Genomic DNA, 8,605 nt, shown 5'->3' with positions numbered 1-8,605 from the left:
TCTATTCATCTTTGGCTGATAGAACTTGAAGCAAGGTTGGTTTTGAGATGAAGGGTTGTGAGGAGAGTGGGAAATTTATAGGGTTCACTTAGAAACGGTATGTTTTGCCATTAATTCTCAAGCAGTTTGTTCATGCGATTAATTTTCTTTAAATTAAAAGAAAACAGTAGGAGATCAGCAAAATCAACAGTTTCAGAATATCTATTAACACCCCAGTTAGACATGCAACTCGATAAATTATCTAAACCCTTCTTTAGACATGTCAACCCAGCTCCACCAATGCTATTATTACTTCCTAGCCAAACTGATCGACCATAATCACATTTTTCATGTTGGCCAAATCGAGCACATTGAAGGTCTGCTCGCAGACTCGATGCATTTATACATTTTATTAGCCCATGCTCCTTACAGGAAGATCCCATATTTGAGTTGATATTGGTTTCAATTTCAGTTCAATGCACTTATTTCCAACGAAAAATGAATTCATTTCCACATCTAAGACAATGAAAAATTCAGACGAAGGGCATAATGCGGGACTCTTGCCACGACTGGTTCTGAGGGAGCTCATAACGTAAAAGCTCTACCTCAGCTTTGGTAGAACTGGTATTTCAAACTTGAACCCTTGATCATTTGATCACAATCAATCAAATAACATACTTCTTTACCCAACAAAAGAAATCGTTTCATTCCATCTTGACTCAGTCTTTTTTTTATTTTCTTCTTTTTTTCTTTTTTGGATAAACTCTTGACTCAGTCTCTGCACAAGAATATTTATAGATGTCCCCCTTTCCATGTTTTTTTTCCATGTTGACTTCTTCTCAATTTAACACTTCTTTTGAATTCTTTCTTTAATTTTAGAAATTTTAGAAGGTTCACTACAACTCAACTAGAGAAGCCATTTTCATCAAAAAAAGGGCAGGCATCTATTCCCGCCAGCTGAAAAAGAACCCTAGCATGAAAGAGCAGCAGAAGTAAGTGTTTTTGTTTTAAGGAACCTCCACGCGTCCCACTAGAACTCTACCACAGCAACTTGTAGAAGCTAGATTTGAAGAGTTTCAACCCAACTGAATCACCTCAAGAAAATTCAGCTATGAAGAATTCCAACTCAAGTGAATCACCTCAAGGTATTTTGGTCATGTGTGGAGATAGACATTCAAATCAATTCAAATTTAAAACTCAAGCTAAGAGAGTTCCAACCCATGTAATACAACCCAACAGTTGGACTCTGTCTCCATCACTCACTCTTATCCAAGGCAACAACATTTTCAAGAGTTGTAGCATTGCAAGAAACTCTTGAAATATCTAAAAAAAGCCATTTACAACTACAAATACAATAAAGAAAACTAGCAGTTGCTCTTCACCATTGAGTAGGTTGAAGTACAAAACCTAACCACATTAACTTCTCTTGAGTTCTCTTCTGATTTCCTTCTTTTCTTTCACATAAAATATAGATTTTAGTATGGCATCAAACTCCCCGGTTGGTCTCCCACCCCCTTCTTTTCCCTCCCTCAACAACTTCCTCTCTATTATGTTGAATGAGAGAAATTACTTGAAATGGAAAAATCAGCTTGTTCCCTTGTTGCGAACCTATGGCTTGTATGGAATCATCAATGGGACCGATCTTTGCCCACCCCCAATTGTTGTGGACACTTCCTGCGTTGCAACTCCTCCTGCGCATCTCCCAAACCCGAAGTATGACCATTGGGTTCGTCAAAATCAACTGTTAATGTGCTGGCTCCTTGCTTCCTTGACTGAGAATGTTCATGCACAAGTCATTGGATCCACTAATGCTACGGTCGTATGGGATCAGTTAGAAAAGCTCTACTCGACCTTCTCAATACCTCGAGTCATGCAACTTCTTCATCTTCAGCACATTAAAAAGGAGGTAACACCATTCATAATCATCTTCTTAAAATTAAATCTACTGTGGATCAATTAGCTGGTATTGGTAAGAGTTTATTGGATGAAGATTTAGGCCTCTATGTATTTGAATGGGTTTGGCCCTACATTTGCTGCCTTTGTGACCTCTATCTCCACTCGTGAGAATCATGTCTCCTATAATGAGTTACGTGGAATGTTGTTGACTCAAGAAATTCGATTAAGATGAGACCTCCTCACCCCCTATAGCCAATCTAGCTATTGGAGCATACCGCACTACTGCTAGACCCATTCGGCCTCCTTTCTCCCCACATAGAGGCCGTTCAACTGGTCATGGAAGACCTTATAGAGGATGGCCCCTACCAAACCGTCACCATCAATCTCATTCTAATGGATATCATCATGCAAATTTTCCAACTACAAATGGATCTCAAACTTTTGGACATAATGAGTTATGTCAAATATGTAATCGAAAGGGTCATAGAGCATTGGACTGTCATCAGCATTTTAATCATGCCTTTCAAAGTGGATTAACTAATTCAATTGCTGCAATTTTTTTGGCATATGTACCTCCTCCTATTGCAGACTCTACTTGGTACCTTAATTCAAGAGCAACACACCACATGTCTTCAGATCTTGCTTCCTTGAATGGAACCCAACCATATCATGGTCATGATCAAGTTTAGATTGGTAATAGTGCTAACTTGCAAATTGCTCACACTAGTAATTTTCCACTTTTTCTCTGGTTCATTATTTTTTGGTGATGTTAATTTTACATGTGCCCACAATTATGAAAAATTTGTTGTCTATTTCTTGGTTTACAAGAGATGATATTGTTGTCTTTGAATTTCACCCTGACATCTATTATGTGAAGGATAGCATGAGGAAGTGTCTTCTGCAAAGACGAAACTCTAATGGGCCTTACCAGTTTAATATTTCCACTCCAAAGCATGATTTTGTTGGTCAAAAGATAAACTTATCTCAATGGCATTCACGGATGGGCCACCTCAGCTTTAAAGTTGTTTAGAATTTAATTTCTACCTTTGATTTACCTTTCACTAAAGAAAATGATTTTTGTAGTTTGTAGTGCTTGTCAACAAGGGAAGAGTCATAAACTCTCCTTTGGAACTTTCTAAAACCATTTTTAACATCCTCTAGACTTAATTTATTCAAATGTTTGGGGGCCTTTGCCCACTGTTTCTATTGAAGGTTATCGGTATTATGTGATTTTTTGGGATGCATTTAGTAAGTTTAATTGGTTGTATCCTTTAACTATTAAATCCGAAGCACTTGGTGTGTTTCAAAGATTCAAGAAGTTGGTTGAGAATCTTTTTGAGTGAACTATAAAATGGTTTAATAGTGACTGGGGTGGAGAGTATAGATCTTTCTCCACTTTTCTGACTGATTCAAGAATTGCACACCGATTACCTAGCCCACACACCCATGAACAAAGTGGGGCTGTTAGAGGAGACATAAACATATAGTTGAGACTGAGTTAACTCTCTAACCCATTCCCACACTTCTCGAAAATATTTGAACCATGCATTTGGAAACTAATGTTTTTCTCATAAATAGGATGCCTAATAGAGTTTTGTGGAATGTCTCTCTCTTATTTAGACTTTTTGGTGAAACCTTAAACTATCAAACCCTTCATGTCTTTGGGTGTGCTTGTTATTCCTTCCTTAGACCCTTTAATAAACACAAGCTTGACTTTCGTTCTAGAGTTCACGTTTTCTTGAGCTATAGTTCCCGTCACTATGGGTATAAATGTTTTGATAAGACCACTAGAAAATTAATAATCTCTCATCATGTTGTTTTTATGAACTGCGTTTTTCCTTTGGTGAAGGGCTTCCATCTCTCCAACAAACTAAATATATTGTTTTTGAATTTATGTTCAACCAAAATCCACAAATAAAACTAAATGATGTAAAATAGATTATAGATGTTTCATTTGTAATGAAATTGGGTGCCTGAAAATGTCCACAAAAGAATAAATATCATAAGAAAATGATAAAGTTTTCTGAAAATAATAATTATAAGATAGACTTTGAGAAAGACATAATTGATAAAACTAATGTTATTGATGCTCCAAGCATAGGTTCAGAACTAGACACATTATGCATGCTTTCTAAAAATGGGTTCATTGATTGTATTGTAAGACTGCATCGTATTTTTTCGTGGCATCCACTTCAGTTGGGTTGAAACTCTTGACTCCCCACTTAAGTGAGAATATTACAAACTATCCACACAAGGCTTTTTGAAAAATTATAAGTTACCCACTACTAAATTTTTGCCCTCTAACTGTCAAGTTTTCAAATTTTAAGTGCTGATGGAAAAGAAATACGGCTCACCCATGTAAATGACCATGATGCCCCTCTCACTCACTGTACTCAGTCCCTCCCATTGTCTCGCTCTTTTCACTCGCAACTCCCATTACAGACTTGCCTATTTCGTTGATGATGATTAATTTCAAGCCTAGATTATCAAGAATATTCAAAGGAACAAGTTGACTTCTCAAGAACATTCATAGGACCGTTTCTCTTCCAAGTTATAAAAGGTTCAATTTCCCCCCCCCCCCCCCCCCCCCCATTTTGGGGAAGTATACGATATTGTAGAGTTCGTTGAAGCTTTGAAGACCGGAAATGTTGTATCCATCTTCCGTTGCATATTTTTCCAGAGGTTGAGGGAGACTTGCGAGGCTCAGGCATCGGCCAAGAACCCATATTAAGATTAGTGAAATTAAACAAAACCTGAAATTGGGAAATTAGGGTTTCTTTGTTTAGAGCTTCTATTTTAGAGAAGGAAACAAAGGAGCTAACTGGGTATTTGATGATGTAACGAAATGAGACAAAAGGGTTTAGGTATCCCTCTTCAGAGAATTCATTAGACAAGCAAGATAGCAAAATTCCTTCTCTCTTTTTTTCTCCCTCGCCCCTTGGTACTTCAAATTCCTGCTCGGTTAATGAAGTAGTTCTCCTCTCTGAGAGGAATTGTTTATAAGCATTAAGATGATGAAGGATTCTTGCCATTTTCTATGTTGATAAATTCTATTTCTAGCTTACTTAGTTTTAGAATCCTTATCGTCAAAAACTCTCAAACTTCCAATTTCTGTTCTTGTGAGACCACAAAGTTTGAGAGAATTAGGAAAGAATATTTTTTTTGAAAAAGAGGAATGTTAATTCCTATTACAAATCTGGTCTAAATGACTATAAAAGTTGTTCATCTGGTTAACTAGTAAGAATTGTTGGAGAAGAGTTGCAGAAGAGTTGCAGTAGTGACGGATTTCCCATGGTCAAAGTTTGGAGGAGGAGGTCTACAATGGGAGTTCTGAGTGAAGAGAGAGAGAGAGACGATAGGAGGGACTAAGTACAGTGAGTGAGAGAGGCATTATGGTCATTTACATGGGTGAGGGGTATTCTTGTCCATGAACATTCAAAAATTGAAAACTTAATAATCAAAGGGTTAAAATTTGACAATGGGTAACTTCAAAAAGCCTAGTGTGGGCAGTCTATAATATTTCTCACTTAAGTAGGCAGTCAATAGTTTTAGCCCAACTTAAGTGGACGCCATTAAAAAACTCTAATTTTTTTTTCATTGGAATGGGGAGAGTTGTTGCAACGCTTCTTCAGATGATCCAAAATTTCCTTGTGGTAAGGAAAGTCATCTTCTTCTTCAGAGTGAGAAAGAATTATCAGTTGTTTCTAATAGTGCATGAATACATAGAAAATTGCAAGAGGATACATAAAGTTTTTCCTTAAATATGAATTTCTATTCAAGATTTTCAATTGGTTCACTAATATAGTACTACTAATAGAAGGAAGTGAATTACAAGGGTGTTGTGTGTGATCATTGTCCATGGTGGAGGGTTGTACTATGCAAGTAATATTCTTATCAATTATGAAGCTCAAACTTTAAGTTTGGTGGCTAAAACTGGTTTTGAATCTAGTACTAAAACCGACTTCCAGCTACTTGGTCATTTATGGCTATCTGCTTTTGATCTTATACAGTCGAACATATGGACTTTGATTCAATTGTGGCCTTTAACTTAGAGCATAATCTCAAAATGAACAATAAAAGAAAATGCAGTAGGTGATGCAAATCTGAGGAAGTGGAATAGATCAAGTGTGAAGATCATGGACTCTTTGTCGTAGCTTGCAATCCATAGATCTTGGGGGGGGGGTTAGGGGTGTTGTTACAAATGATGTGGGAGTTGACATGGGAAATGATGTGGGAGTTGATGGAGAAATTAACTGTGAAGTGGCCATGGACAATGAGCTAGCACTAGTGATCAAGAGAACTTCATGCAAGGGACAACAACCATTGTACCTTGATGATTATGCTATCTGAACACACATGGGATTATAAGGGAAATTGTTAGAAGTAGGAGACACATGTGATAGCTATAGGGAAGCTATTAGTTTAGATGAATGTATGGGGATAAGGACTCAGTGATCACAACGATTTTGGGATTTTTGCGATTTGCAATTATAAGTAGCAGATAGGTTGTAATGGGAAAGACATGAATGAAGTTACTTCTTATTCCCTTTTATTTCTCTGCAATTCTCTCATTAACCCTCTAGTTCTTTGTTTCCCCTCCTAAATGTAGTATTCCCCATTATTTTGGTATGACCTGTTGGATGGTAGAGGGAACTCGTGTGAAGCAAATGGAAGAAGTGATTAAGCAACTCTTGGCAACTGCGCCTACTCAGGGCGAAGCATTAATCTCCCCTCAAGCGTAAAAAGAAAACCTTTCCAACGGTTGTTATATTTTGAATCGATTTATTTTCAAGCATACATGGAATTGAAGATTTCCTTTTCTTTCCCATTTGATTTATTATCATGGACTCACAGCATGATAATCATAGTATTGATAACATTGCTTCTCACATATACAGCATGTGGTTTCGTGGTGTAGTTGGTTATCACGTCAGTCTAACACACTGAAGGTCTCCGGTTCGAACCCGGGCGAAGCCAAAATTTGTTTTATTAACTTTTTTTTTTTCGCTAAAACAAAATTGCAACGAAAATAATAAATGAAAGTGTTTAGGTCGGACCTATACAAACGAGAGGAATCCACAATAAACAAAGGTGGAATACCCCACCAGGATCTATCTAGAGATAACTTGCAAGCATCTTTAGCAAGAAAATCAGCAAAGCCATTGCCAACTCTAGGAATATAACTAAAAGAAACCCTAGGAAAAAAAGAACATCGCTTCAAAATATCTACCACTAAACTGAGACACATCCAATCTAAAGATGATTGGAGAACTTGGAGAGCATTAACAACCGGTAAACAGTCTGAATGAATATGCACTATGTCCATATCTGCTTTGAGCCGCTACAGAACCACCATTATAATCCCACATGATGCACCCTCTACCTCCTTTGTTTGCAGTACTATCCCAAGATCCATCAACAAAAATTTGAAAAAGAGCAAGTTCTTTAGAAATGATATGACTAGGCCTTGGGAGGTTCCCCATGAACCCTTTGAAATTCCATAGAATAAGATTGTATATCTGCACAAAGAAAATAGAAAGTAGTCATTGTATGCATAATAGAGACATCAATCTCTCTAAAGAGTGCTGCATTCCTAGTATTCCATATGCACCAAGCTAAGGCACTCCACATCTGATTCACTAGGGTTAAATTGTCATAACCATTGAACTTTATTTTGATAAAATTCATCTAATCAAATAAATTTGTCCCTAAAAAATCAGATGTGTTAATACGAAGGGGAGATAGTCTCCAACACGCTTTTGCACGATGACAAAAAAATAAGGCATGACATACATTCTCTGAACCATGACTACAAATTAGACAAAGAGGGGTAAGTGATACATTCCTCAAGAAGAGGGAGCTTCCAATTGCAACAGCTTCATATGAGGATCGCCACAAAAATTGTTTAATCTTTGGAAAAGTAGGAATCTGCCAAATAATTTTCCAATACATTGAGGAGGAGGAAGAAGAAGCAACATTACCTTGGTCATCAGCCATAGCTAAACATTGATAATAAGCAAACTTCACAGTGAACTTACCATCCTTTGTTTTGTCCCATATCCAAGAGTCTAGAGTATCAGGAGACAATATAGGGATTGTTAAAATAGCTTGAACCTCACCTGGAAAAAATAGAGACTGAAGTAACGGTAAGTTCCAATGACAAGTATCCCAATCAATAAGTTCTTGCACCCAAATTGGGCTATGTCCTAAAGGGACACTACTAATACCATGGAAAGGCAAAGAGGGAAGCCATGGATCCTTAAAAATATGCACGTTAGCACCATTTCCCACTTGTCTAATAATGCCCTGTCTAAGAATATCCCTCCCCGACAGTATACTTTGCCAACCCCATGAAAAATTATTTGGGACACGACTTTCAAAAAATGGAATGTCTTTAATGTATTTTGTATGCATCACCTGGGCCCATAATGAGTTTGAGTTGGTTAAAAGTCTCCAACTTTGTTTGGCAAGGAGAGCTTTGTTGAAACAGTGTACATCCTTGAACTCCAAGCCTCCATCTCTTATGCCTTTGCACAGGGTTTCCCATTTTACCCAATGAATACCCCTTCCTTGATTATTTTTCCACCAAAATTGTCGGATCCTTTGATTCATTTGTTTACAAATTTCATTGGGTATGAGAAAACACGACATAGTATAGACAGGAAGAGCAAATGCTACTGCTTTGATTAATATCTCCTTCCCTGCATGAGAAAGCAATTTCCCCTTCCAC

General features: G+C 37.3%; 1 non-coding gene across 1 annotated transcript; it reads left to right on the top strand.

Moving 5' to 3' along the window:
• Window positions 1-6,778: 6,778 nt before the first annotated feature.
• TRNAV-AAC (transfer RNA valine (anticodon AAC)) lies at window positions 6,779-6,852 on the top strand. Its single transcript has one exon. It is a non-coding gene; the product is annotated as a tRNA-Val (tRNA).
• Window positions 6,853-8,605: the final 1,753 nt, after the last annotated feature.

Source organism: Hakea prostrata, chromosome 2 (genome assembly GCF_041222555.1).
Source record: "Hakea prostrata isolate BN-2017 chromosome 2, UWA_Hpros_2, whole genome shotgun sequence".
NCBI classification, from domain to species: domain Eukaryota; kingdom Viridiplantae; phylum Streptophyta; class Magnoliopsida; order Proteales; family Proteaceae; genus Hakea; species Hakea prostrata.
Note: the sequence above shows the minus strand (reverse complement) of the source record. Positions and strands in the feature narration are given on the sequence as shown.